Consider the following 14,247-nt stretch of genomic DNA (forward strand, 5'->3'; position numbering starts at 1 on the left):
GAGTCATGGCCTGATGATATGGAAGAAACTAAGATAACTGAACTTGATGAAATTGCATTGAGTTCTATATTCTTACATTTGTCTGACAATGTGTTGAGAGAAATTGGTGAGACAAAAACTGCTGTTGAGTTGTGGAAAAAATTGGAAGATACTTATTTGAATAAAACCATGCCTAATAAAGTGTATCTTCTAAAACAATTTTTTGGTTTCAAATTGGACCCATCTCTTGATCTTGACGCTAACATTGATAGATTTAACAAATTATCCCGTGACCTAGCCGACTGTGATGAGAAACTCTCAAAAGATCAGTTGGCTGTGGTTTTGTTAAATTCAATAAGTGATAAATATAAAGATGTTAAAAATGCTATTGAATATGGAAGGGAGACTCTAACTACTGATGTGATAATAAATGCATTGAGAAATAAAGAGTTAGAGTTAAAATCTGAAAAAAAAAGAATCTATTAGTGGTGAAAATTTGATGGTTAAGTCCAAACCTAATTCAAACCCAAAAATGGCCAATTTCAAAAAAAAAACCTGGATACAAGAAGAAGGTGAACTTTAAAGATAAAATGAAAAACAAGACTAAGGGTAAAAAAAATGTTTTTATTGCTTAGGTGAAGGTCATTTTATCAAAGATTGTCATACGAGATTTAATGACTTGAAAAATAAGCCCAATAATGATGGAGGTGCTGCTTTGGCTTATAAGAATACAATGTAGATGAAGTCTATGTTGCTACACACAGTTCACCTAGTCAGGAGTAGATCCTTGACTCAGGTTGCACTTTTCATATGTGTCCTGAAAGAGAGTGGTTTAGTGAGTTTGAAAATGTAAATGGAGGTCAAGTGTTAATGGGTAATCACATGTCTTGTCTGGTAAAAGGAATATGAACAATTACCTTAAGGTTGGAAGGTAACAATGAATTGATCTTAGAAAAGACCAGGTATGTTCCTGACCTACAAAGAAATTTAATATCCTTAGGTGTCCTAGATGACCTAAACTACAATGTTGTGATTAACAAGGGATACATCAAAATCTTGAGGGGCTCTCAATTAGTTGCAGAAGCCCCCAAGAGACATGGACTTTACATTTTACACACTCAAAACTTTTTTGATTCTACATCAGCAGCAATTTCTGCCCCCAATGATAAGTCACAATTATGGCATAAAAGATTGGGCCATATTAGTGAGAAATGACTTCATATTTTGAAAAAGCAAGGTGCCTTAGGTAAAGATATAATTGAGAAACTCAATTTTTGTGATCATTGCATACTAGGAAAACAAAGTAGATTACCATTTCTACTTGGGATCTATAAATCTGTGTCTATTATTGAATATTTGCATGCTGATCTTTGGGGACCAGCTTCTATGCCCACACATACTGGTTTCAGATTTTTCCTTTTAAACATAGATGATTTTTCTAGGAAAAACTGGCTCTTTCTGTTTAAACATAAGTCTGACACTTTTAATGCTTTTAAAGAATGGAAAACTTTGATTGAGAATCAAACAAATAAAAAGATTAAAGTGTTGAGGACTGATAATGGGCTTGAGTTTTACAATTTTGAATTTGATGAATTGTGTAAATTGCATGGCATTTTGAGACACAGAACAGTGACACACACCCCACAACAAAATGGCTTGGCTGAAAGAATGAACCGAACTATTCTTGAGAAAGTTAGATGCATGTTAATAGGTTCTAGTCTTCCCAAGTTATTTTAGGGAGAAGCTGCAAAAACTGCTAGTTATCTCATTAACAGAAGCTAATGAGTAGAAATGTGGTCTTTAATGAGATTGATTTGCCTTGTTTAAAATCTGAAAATAAAACAAATGAATCTGATCAGACTAAAAATGAAGGAAGGGAAATTGAAATTGAGGTGGAGCAAGTTAATAATGATAATCTACAACCTGATCAAAATGAATATAGGGAAATTGAGATTCAAAACAATGATGAAACTGATCAAATTGAATCTGATTATGAAGTTAATCAACCATTGAATGATTATCAACTTGCTAGAGATAGAGAAAGGAGAGAAATAAGACCACTTGTCAGATTTGATGATGAGATATCCCTTCTCACTGTTCAGGGGTTCACTGAAAATAAACCCGAGTCCTATAAAGATGCTATGAGTAGCAAGGACTCTAAGCATTGGCTAACTGCAATGCATGATGAAATAGAATCACTGAGGTAGAATAAAACATTGACCCTAGTAAAAAGACCTAAGGGAAAGAGAGTTATAGATTGTAAGTGGATTTTCAAAATCAAAAGAGGTGAAAAAGATGACAATGACATTAGATACAAAGCAAGACTTGTGGCTAAGGGTTTTGCCCAAAAAGAGGGAATAGATTTTAATGAAATCTTTTCTCCAGTTGTAAAATTTATAACTGTTAAAGTAATACTTGCTCTAGCAGCTCAAATCAATTGGGAATTGGATCAATTAGATGTAAAAACTGTTTTTTTTTTAAATGGAGATCTTGAAGAATTTATTTTTATGGAACAACCTAAAGGCTTTGAAGTGAATAAAAATTCATACTTAGTATGCCTTCTTAAAAAGTCACTTTATGGTTTAAAACAAGTTCAAGACAATGGTACAAGAGATTTGATACTTTTGTACTTGGACTTGATTTTAAAAGAAGTAATTTCGATGCTTGTCTTTATTGTAAAGGAAACGGAGGTGAGAATTCACTCTATCTCCTACTGTATGTGGATGACATGCTTTTAGCAAGTCACGACATAATGGAAATAGAGTCAATTAAAGACAAATTAAAATCTGAATTTGAAAGGAAGTATTTAAGTCCTGTTAGAAAAATCTTGGGCATCGAAATTAAAAGAAATAGAAGAGAGGGCTCACTAAGTCTAAATCAAAAATTTTATGCTTTAAAAATACTTGAAAGATTTGCAATGTCTGATGCTAAAAGTGTAAGCTTGCCTTTAGCAAATCACTTCAAATTATCTAATGATCAATGTCCCAAAACAAAAGATGAGTTAAAAAGGATGCTAGAGTGCCATATTCTAATGCTGTGGGGTCAGTTATGTATCTAATGATTTGTTCTATGCCTGATTTGGCATTTTCAATAAGTGTATTGAGCAGATACATGTCAAATCATGGTGAGGTTTATTGGGAAGCTATAAAATGGCTTCTAAGATATATAAAAGGGACTTGTGACCTAGGAATTGAGTATAGAAAACAATCTGAGGGTGTTATCTTGAGGGGTTTCACATATTCAGATTATGCAGGTGATAGGGATAACAGAAAATCAACTTCTACCTATGTTTACACTTTATGTAATTCCTGTATAAGCTGAAAATCACAATTATAAAATATTGTTGTCTTGTCTTCAACTGAAGCAAAATATATAGTTGCTACAGATGCAATTAAAGAAGGAATTTGGCTAAAAGGACTTTTAAATGAATTTGGCTTCAAAAATGATGTTGTCTTACATTCTGATGGCTAATCTGCTATATACTTGAGTAGAAATTCTGTGCTGCATAATAGATCTAAAGATGTTGATGTGAAATTTCATTTTATTAGAGATGTAATTTCTCAAGGTGTTGTTAAACTTGAAAAGATTTCTACTCATTTTAACCCTGCTGATGTTGGAACTAAAATACAGCCTTTAAACAAGTTCTTGGACTGTTTAAAGCAGGTTAATATAAATTGCTGCTGATTTGTGTATCAGGTACCCAAGCAAATGATGTCATGACTGTAGGAATCACTATAAATGATGCTGGTATCATTGTACCAAGGTGGATAATGTAGAGAAAAATATTGTGGCACAATGATGATTGGGCTGGACTATTAAAACTGATGGGCTTGTGGGATGGATCATTTGTCACTTGAGCTGGGCTGACTGGATTGGCATAAAAACGTGTTTTGTTTAAACCCATTTTTTGTTAATAAGAACAGATGCACCAGATCTTGCCAAGTGTCATCTCTCTCACCGTTGATAAGAGACCTTCTAGCTCCTTCTATATTACGTTGGCTTCTAGGGTTTGGAATGTGGTGGCTTTTCATTTTTACTAGCTCTCTCTCTCTTGAACTCTCTGTTCTCTCTCGTTTTGTTGGTTCTTCGTTTATTTTTGCACTCAAACAAAAGCCCCTGTAGATTGATTGTAATTCCAGCCCCATAATAGATCTTGAGTGATTTTATAGGGCGTAATCCTTGAGTGGATATTTAGATATGCGCTGTGGGTTGTTGTATGCGAAATCTTGATGTGATTTCGCCTGAGTGCCATGAACTGTGAACTGTAATCTTTGGGATTCCGGTTAATATAGTGATTCCTTCCGGTGGCGGAAGCTCAAAAGGGGATTAGGAACTCTGATTCCGAACCTCTTGCCTTAGGATGAAAATATCGTGTTCTTGCATTTTTTTTCTTTTATGTTTCTTTCATTTCAGTTTATTATTTCATATTTTTGTGAAACAAAACGGGCTGATTTCTTGGACTAATCGAAACATTATTTTTCTATAGATGATTCTTGGAGTAAACTTCAGAAGGTGTTTAGATGTTATTAAGTGCGGCCAACTGATACTTAACTGGGAACTTTGTGGAACTAGAGTTGCAAATCTTTCCATTACGTTCTATGTTGTTTGCAACCCTGTAAATTGTAATCCATCAAATGTCATTTCCTTTTCCAGTCTAACCACTATTTTTCCTCGGTGTGTGTAGAGCACGCGATTCTACTAACTATTCTTTAAATTAATGTTTTCTGTTGGAATTAAGATAGACAAAGAATTTTTCATCATGGATTGCATGCATTTGTTATAAATGCATAGAGCAGAAAAAAGGACTACACGTTTTCTTTTATTTAGCCCTTGTTTGGCTTGACTAAAACTCAAATTTTTAGTATATTATAATAAAAGTTTATAAAATGTGTGGTTAAAAAGTTTATAGAAGTTGCGAGTCTCATAAAACTTGTGATTGAAAATGGATTTAGGGAAAAAAAAATGTATTTTAAAAAATTGGGGTTTAACAAAGGCTTAGTTATTATATGTTCTTTTACTCGTTCATGTCTCTTATTAATATCTATAGTTATATTTTCAAAACCAATTAAGGGTGAATGACAAATTAAGGCCAAAAGATGTTCACTTGAAATTGAAATAAATTGGGAATAAAAATTAGTGCAAAAATTGAAAAATGCCAAATCCTACATAAGAAACTAGAAGAATAGAAATAACTTTATATTACTCAAATCAAGGACTTAGTATTGGGTTCCAAGAGGTACCAATTGTCTTTGAAGAGGAGAGAACCTACATGCTAATAGGTCGAGTCAAAGCCCACACATGCGCGCTGTCATCGTAAGGCTCAATACGGGCACGGGCATGAGCAGAAGCGGATTCAGAGGGTGGCCAGCTAGGGCGGCCGCTCTAGCTGGATTCTTTGGGGAGAAATTTTTTTTTTTATTTTTTTGGTTAATAGACCAAATTTTATATTATATATCTGATAATTCAATACTTTTACAAATTTCACGTATGGCTCAATTGGTTGACTCTTTTGCAACCAAGTTGGACGTGCCAGGTTCGAGTTCGAATCTCCTATAAAGCATTTTGTAGTGTTATTTTTCTAATTCAACAATTTTTTTACGAAAATTAATAGAAGAGAGGTGATTCAAACTTGTGAAGCTTTTCTTAGCTTATTGAGGACATAACCATTGTTGCATTCATTGGGTTATGACAAGAAGTGTAAAAAAATGATATATCTTCAAATTTAGCGACTTTATGCAACTTAATAAGATTTGAACCCTTGACCTTCGTTTGAAGCAAACAGAGATTTGGCTACTATGTCACTTGCTTAAATTAGTGCATAAGTGTATACAGAAAGTATATTTTCATTTTTATAAAAAATAATTGTTATATTTAATTTTAAATATTTAATTGCGACCAACGAACCGACCGTTCATGCTCACTTTAAATCTTGGATTCACCCCTGGGCACGAGTTGTGGACTTTGGCCAAGTTGGTATATATATTTTGTAGTAAAATAATATTTGAATTATATTATTTTATTATTAAATTAAAATAATATATTTATTTATATTATTTATTATTTTCCTCGGATTTTTTATGCATGACACGTGGCATCTCATATAAACTGATCGGTTGACTATTAAACTGCTTCAAATGAGTTGTGTCCATTCAAGACACAACTTTTGGTTGTTGTGTCTTTTGGGCACAACTTTTCAATTTCTATATATTGGCCGCCATACGTCGAATTTTATTCATTTCAAATAAATTTTGATTTTTCTCTCTAAAAAATTATATTCCTTCCTTCCTGCATTATTCAATATTTTACATTTCAATCTCATATATTATTTTCGTGCAATTTAGTCCTCCCGTTTTACAAAGATCAAAACATTAGTAGGTTCGTACTTTTTATTTCCATATTTTGCACTGTTATTTGAATCTTGGAAGATCGAGAAGGCTGTCGGCACTAGTACGGGGCATTATCGTCTTAAGAAGAAAGAATCGAACTCCTACCTCGACCATTATCATTCTAATTTATTTCGTTTATTCTGTAAGTCAAAATTCTGTCCAAATGTTTATTCACTACAAAAAGATTATTTGAATATACATTATTGCATGCTAAAATAATATTTTACCAACATTCTGCAGATAATAACTCAACTGATGCTGCTATTGCTGTATCAAGATACAAGACTAAGTTTATAGAGATCGCTATGAATGGAATCTAGAAGTACAAATTTGTATTGATAAAGTGAAATAGAAATTTGTAAGCTAGATAATAAAGTGCAACTGAATGATTATTTGATAGAATAACAGAATGTAAATGACAATCTCCAGGTTATTTTAGATACCTTGGTTCTCTCCGCTCTTTTCTCAACTAACCACTTGAATGAATTCCCCACAGCTTCCCCCTTATTATATTTATAGATATTCAACTATATTTTTATTCCTCGTTTTACATGATTGCTAACTAATTAGTGGAACACTCTAGAATCTTGGATGAACAACTTGTACAAGTGAATCTTATTAGAGGTGGGAGTCCATCATGTAAAACCAATTAATTTTGTTCCCCATGTAATATTATTAGAGAATTAATTAAAATGGTTTATTTATTGCTAAAATCATATTGGAAAATGGACAATCTTATAACTGTCCACTTTGATGGAAATGGACAATTATTTTAATGGCCCTTGAAACTGTCTTTTCTGCCTATAAATGTGAATGAAATCCATTAATTAATACATTCAATTATAGATAGGAAAATGGAGAGAACGGTTTCTTGTTTTCTTATTTATCTTATTTTACAGGTCTAAATCTTCAATTAATTTTCCTGGATTAATGTATGTTTTTTGATCAATTAACTTAGTTGTGAAAATCATAGAATTCTAAAATCTTTGTATTAGGGTTTAATTGCTTACATGTGGTATCAAAGCCAAGTTATGGAATTCTTGATTTTCCTTAAAGATTACCGTTTTTTGCTTATCGATCGTTAATTATTTCTTATAGATTTATGGATTAAAGTTTAAAATTCAGATACAATTAAGGTTTCACGTTTTAATTGGGATTAATTTAGTACTGTTATTTTTTACTATGCTTGTTGAATTTTACAGGATGGGTAATTGAAAAGTACGCCATTAATGCGTGTGTTAATAATTACGCGTTGTATGTTTATATGGACCATTCTATGAATATGCTTTGCTAGACAAATAAAAAGGGCCAATGATTAATGGTTTTGTGAATTACTGTAAATTCCCGGATTTTAATTGTTTCATTTACACAACCACCATTATATTAATCCCACTTACTCTCTGCCAACATTGTATTTTACACAACAATCATGCTTTAGCCATATGGGTTGGAAAGACCAATCTCTTGGCTTCGTAATCATAGGCGTCCTTTGGGTGTTTCTTAGTGGATGTTATTGAAGTTTCTAGTGACTTGATGGGGGCCAAATTGGTTTATGAATTATGATATATGAGATGGGATTTATGGTTTCTACAAGAATGAATAATTAATTGCCATGATTAATCCCTGATTGTTGACATAAGTTCAGCTTATTGTTTTTATAAAAATAAAAAATAAAAAAATTTTAATATTCAACTGATGGGTGCGTTTAAATATGTAAATAAACAATAAGTGATAAATACTTTGTTTATGTAATTAATGTTCGATTAATGTTGTTTGTTAGTTATCAAAGTGGTCAATTTTTGTGGTATTACGAATATTAAATTGCATAATTTATTTACGTCAATTACTCTTTATAGTTTGATGCTTATATATGAAAATGACATTATTATTGGTGTGAAGAGTATATTGACGTTCATAGATTATAAAATTATTATGGATCGCTCAAAGACTTATCAATTAATTTTATTAATCTTAAACATGATCGTGGTTACTTAATATACTTAGTCGGATGTGTTTTGTATATCTAAAGATTTTATACATATTTGATTAGAGTATATTTCACTTCTAAAGATTTTATACATATTTGATTAGAGTATATTTCACTACCAATTAAGCGAAACTAAATTAACATCATTTATGTTTATTATGATGGAATAACGTAGTATCACCCAATGAAGAATTATGGTATACATTTATCGTTATCTGAATTTGAACTAAGTGTTCAAAGTTCAAACCATTAATGTTAGAGTATTTTATATTTTGCAGTATCTGCTCCTGTTTTTCTACATTCGCATGCTTCATCTGTACAACTATTAAATAGGCTTAATTTCTCTGGCTTGTGTGAACAAGTCCAGTTCAATTTAGGTTTTTTGGACTTAGACTTGGCACTTCAAGTTGAGAAACTTGCTGATCTCATTGATGAGAGCAGTGCTGATGAAAGGTCTTTCCATAAGGTTTGGGAAAGGTCTAACAGATTAAGCCTAATGTTTATGCGGATGACCTTAACAAAGAATATCAAGTCTACTATCTCAAAAATTGAGATAGCTAAGGAATATATGAAGTCTGTGGAAGAACTTTCCCAAATAGTTGATAAGTCACTTGTTGGTACACTAATGGGTACTTTAACCACTATGAAATTTGATGGTTCTCGTACTATGCATGAGCATGTTACTGAAATGAGTAATATTGCAGCAAGATTTAAGACACTTGGGATGACTGTAGATGAGAACTTCCTGGTACAGTTTATCATCAATTCCTTGCCTCCTGAGTATGTCCCATTCCATATGAACTATAATACCTTAAAGGATAAATGGAATGTAAATGAAGTGCAAGAGGAGACAATGCTTAAGAATTAAGAAAGTCATGCTGTTAATCTTGTAAGTCATCAAGGAGCTGGAAAGAAGTATAAGAAAAGGTCTAGAAAGAGCATTAAGTAAGGACCACTAAAGATAAATAAGTCTTTTGCCCAAATCTACAATAAGGAACACAAGAAAAATACGTACCATTTCTGTCGCAAGCTTGGGCACCATAAAAAGGATTGCCCGAAACATAAGACATGGTTCAAAAATATAGGTAAGATTACTTCTTATATATGTTTCGAATCTAATTAGACAGAGGTTCCTCATAATACTTAGTGGATTGATTCCGGATGTACCACTCATGTTACCAATACGATGTAAGGATTCCTTTCAATGCAGAATGTGAATCCAAATGAAACGTTTATCCTTATGGAAAATCGAGTCAAAGATCTAATTGAAGCCATTGCAACCTATTATTTGATTTTAGATGCTGGACATCATTTAGATTTATTTCAAACTCTTCATACACCTTCTTTTTTCTCGCAATTTAGTTTCCTTATCGAAACTTGATTTTCGTGGATATTTCTTTAATGGTGGAAATAGATGTTTAAGTTTGTTTAAACAAATCTTCTTATCAGTTCCGCTATTCTTTGTGATGGCTTATATAAATTAAAGCTCGATAACCGCTGAGATTCTTTTGACTTTACATCATAATGTTGGTACTAAATGTGGTTCATTGAATGAATGATCTGCTAACTTGTGGCATAAATATTTGGGTCACATATCCAAAGAAAGGATAGAATGATTTGTAAAGAATGAAATCTTTCCTGACTTGTATTTTAGTGATCTTGGAACTTGTTTGGATTGCGTTAAAGGTAAACAAACCAAACGCACAAAGAAAAGAGATACGAGAAGCACACAGTTTCTTGAGATAATACACACCGATATATGTTGGCCTTTTGATGTTCTATCACAGGCCCTATTTGATTGCTAAACATTTTCCATGGAAAATGGAAAATAACCAAGATTTTCCAACTTTGTGGTGTTTGGTAGAACAAATTTTCCATGGAAAACCTTTTCCACTTTCCTTGGCCACGTAGACAATTTCCCACTTTTTGATGAATTTGAATTCTCACCAAAATGGTGAGAATTCATTTTCCATCTTACTGCAGGGATTTTTTTCCCCTTTTTTTTTTGGGAAATGAAAATAAATTTCAAGAATCATTGTAAAAAAAATTTCCTTTTAATTGACAATTTTCATATAAAATAAAGCCAAATGAACACTAAAAGATAGAAGATTTTCTTGATTTTTTTGTGGGCAATGGAAACAAATTTCATCCCCAATACCAGTAAATTCTATCTCTATAATTGATAATTTTTATGTAAAACAAAGTCAAACGAACACCAAAAAATATTTTTATTTCAACATTTTCCACTTGGAAAATTATAGCAATCAAACATAAAAAATTAATAATTCCCAGGAAAACAATTTCTAGGCAATTCAATTTCCTGGAATTTGTTTTCCTTCCACCCAAATTCCATCTTTGCAATCAAATGAGCCCTTAGTGGAGAAAAGTATTTTATCACCTTTATTGATGACTTTTTACATTATGGTTATGTCTATCTATTGCATGAAAAGTCTCAAACTGTAAATGTTTTAGAGATCTTTGTCAATGAAGTTGAACGGTAATTAGACAAAATGTGAAAATTATTAGATTTGATAAAGGTGGTGAATATTATAGAAGGTATGATGAAACTGGACAACACCTTGGTCCATTTGCTAAATTTCTTAAAAGACATGACATATGTTCTCAATACGCTACGCCAAGCACACCACAACAAAATGGTGTGGCTGAAAGGTATAATCATACTCTAATAGAAAAGGTAATATGTATGTTAAGCAATTTGTCTTTATCCATTTCTTTGTGGATGTTTGCATTAAAAATTGCTATATATTTGTAAAACAGAGTTCCTAGTAAGGTAGTTGCAAAAACTCCTTTTGAACTGTAGACAAGAAGGAAACCCAATTTAAGGCATTTACATATTTAGGGTTGCCTGGTAGAAGTAAGAATTTATAATCCACATAAAAAGAAACTGGACTCAAGAATAATCATTGGAGCTTTCATTGGTTATCCAGAAAAATCGAAGGAGTATAGATTTTCTTGTCCTAACCATACTACTAGGATTGTTGAAACTTGAAATGTTAGGTTCATTGAGAATGGTGAAGTTAGTGGGAGTTTGAAACCACAACGTAGAAATACAAGAAGTACGAGTTCATGTTTCTCTACTTTTAACTCCTAATATTGTTGTTCCTCAAATTGTTGAACGGTGTGACAATTTGTTAAAACAACAAATAAATTATTAAACATCTCATAATGAAGTTTCTATTGATGAACCTACACTAAATGAACCATAAGAAATAGCATTAAGAAGGTCAGAAGACAATGTAGACCTGCTATTTCTGATAATTATGTGGTTTACCTGCAAGAGTCTGAATTTGACTTGAAAATTATTGATGACGATCAAATTGAAATCTATGAAGCATAATGAAGTCTAGGACCTCGTCGAATTACTTGAATCATGTAAAAAAGTTGGGTGTAAATGGATCTTTAAAACCAAGCACGACTCTAATGGTAATATCGAACGATATAAAACTAAATTTGTTGCCAAAAGTTTTAATCAGAAAAGTGGCATTGATTATAAAGAGACATTATCACTAGTCTCCAAGAAAGACTCATTCAGAATAATGGTTTTGGTAGCTCATTATGACTTAGAGCTACAACTAAATGGATGTGAAACTGCCTTTCTAAGAAATTTAGATGAAGAAGTTTATATGAATTAGCTTGAAGGTTTTTCAATTGAAGAAAATGAACACATGACGTGTAAGTAAGGCTGGGCAAAAGCCAACCGAAATCGCTTAACCCGACCAACCCAAACCAAACTGATCGGATTAGGTCGATTTTTTTAAGTTCAATTGGGTTGGGTTGGGTGAAAAATTGAATTTGAGATTGGATTGGGTTAGGTCTCAGGTTATGAATTAAAATCCAACACAACCCAATCTAACATGATGAATTAAAAAATTAATATCTAAGATGGAAAAATAATTTAAAAAGACACAAGTAAAAATAAGAGAATGCCATACAATTATAAATGTCCATTTTCTTCACATAGACCAATTTACTTGAACACTATGTACAAATGCAATGTTATTTGATGATAAAGTAAAAATTTAAAACATGATGACGAAATGAATGAATTCCAAAAAATTGTAAAAAAGAAAATTCTTCATAAATTTTAAACTTATTTATACATTATTTTTAGAAAAGATTCCTTGTATATGTGTTTAAAAGATGGAGGTGTTCAAATAATTTTCAACTCTAAAAAATTATCTAAATTTAACAAATAAATTGGATCCAACTATTAGCGGGCTAAAGTCCAAACCAACCAACCCAACCCAACCCAAATTTGATCAGTTTGGGTTGGGTTGGGTTTAAATCAATAATTGTGTTGGGTTGCATTGATTTTCGATCAAACCAACTATGTTGAGTTGGATTTGGGTTGAGGAAAAAATCGATCGAACCCATCCCACGCCCAACCCTATGTGTAAGTTAAAGAAATTAATATATGGACTTAAACAAACTTCCTGTCAATGGTATCTTAAGTTCAACGATACCATTACTTCTTTTGGATTTAGGGAAAACATCGTTGATCGATTTATTGCGTTTGCAAGTCTACCGAGTTGATGAAAAAAATTACTTTTATATTCTCTAATAACATAATTCTCCCTCTTCATACTTCTAGTTCACGAGATGAAAGAGAGGTTTTAGTCTAGCTTGCTCTTTGTGTGGTTTATTTGAGCTGCAATATTGAAAAGAGAATCTATAGTTGTGACTAACCTCTTGCGTCTCCATCAGTTCAAGTTGTTACTAGTTCGTCTTGGTCAATGCTTACTGCACTCTATGGGCATTACCTTACTGTTATTAGAGAAAAGCTCGTGTCTTTCCTTCTGTTTTTGCTTGTGCTTAGAAGGGTATCTATGAACACTGAAGGGGAATGCGTAAGCTTAGTTAAAAGGTAGTGTAGATCTCATTCTTATGCATGGTAACCTTTAGTTTTTATTTGTGTATAAGTGAAGATATTGGTCTGAATTAGATCTAATTTATATAAGGTAGGTTAGTTTATTTCAAATAAGGTTATTTCTTCAAGAACTGGGAGAAAAAACTGTCTGCCTCTTCAAATAAAAATAAGAAACGAAGAATGCTTCCTTCTTTCAACGACTATAACCAATTACTATTTCACGGGAATTTGTTGTGGCCACGAGAGTAATGCATGCTTTTGCTTGACCTCAAACTTTATTTGGATTTTATCTAGCAAGGCAAGGAAGTTTCTGAGGGGAACTATGGATTTTGTGGTCATTTGACAATGGTATGGTAACCTTGTAGATGTTGGATCCAAAATAAAGACATTATGGCCAGGTTTGGATTAATTGAAAGAGATGTTCATGGGCTTTATGATGCATAACATATTGGGACTCTGCTGCAATCCCTAGCTTTTTTGTTGGTACGCAGATATTGTTGTAAAGTTTCTCAAGTAGTGCTGGAAGTCATGCTTTATGCTGTGTAATCGCTGGTGCAATTAAAAATTAAAAAAAATGTAACAAGTCTTTGGAAGGATTCTTTTTTCAGTTCCTCTTCTATAGAGGGAATTTAGTAATGATGATATATCTGTTGCCTACAAAAGCTACCTCTACTTTAGATATATCGACTATAAACTGCAAATACTTTAGAGATATACAACATCAAATATAGATGATATGTTCTTGAGTTGCATATTGATTGAAAGTATACAGTGGGGGTTAGCTACCATTGTCCTTGTTGGGACACGGAAGCTCCAATAACACTCCTTGATTCCAAATTGAATTTCAAAGAACTAGATTATACGACAATATTGAAGTATACTCGATCACACATCAAAAAATAAGGTTTAGAAGTAAAGAAAAAATACAAAGGGTAAACGTAGAGGAACGGTGTTTATTAATTCAACAATATAGAGAATACAAAGCAATTTAGCAATTGGCTTCTATC

This window comes from Olea europaea, chromosome 18 (assembly GCF_002742605.1).
Source record: "Olea europaea var. sylvestris chromosome 18, O_europaea_v1, whole genome shotgun sequence".
Classification (NCBI taxonomy): Eukaryota; Viridiplantae; Streptophyta; class Magnoliopsida; order Lamiales; family Oleaceae; genus Olea; species Olea europaea.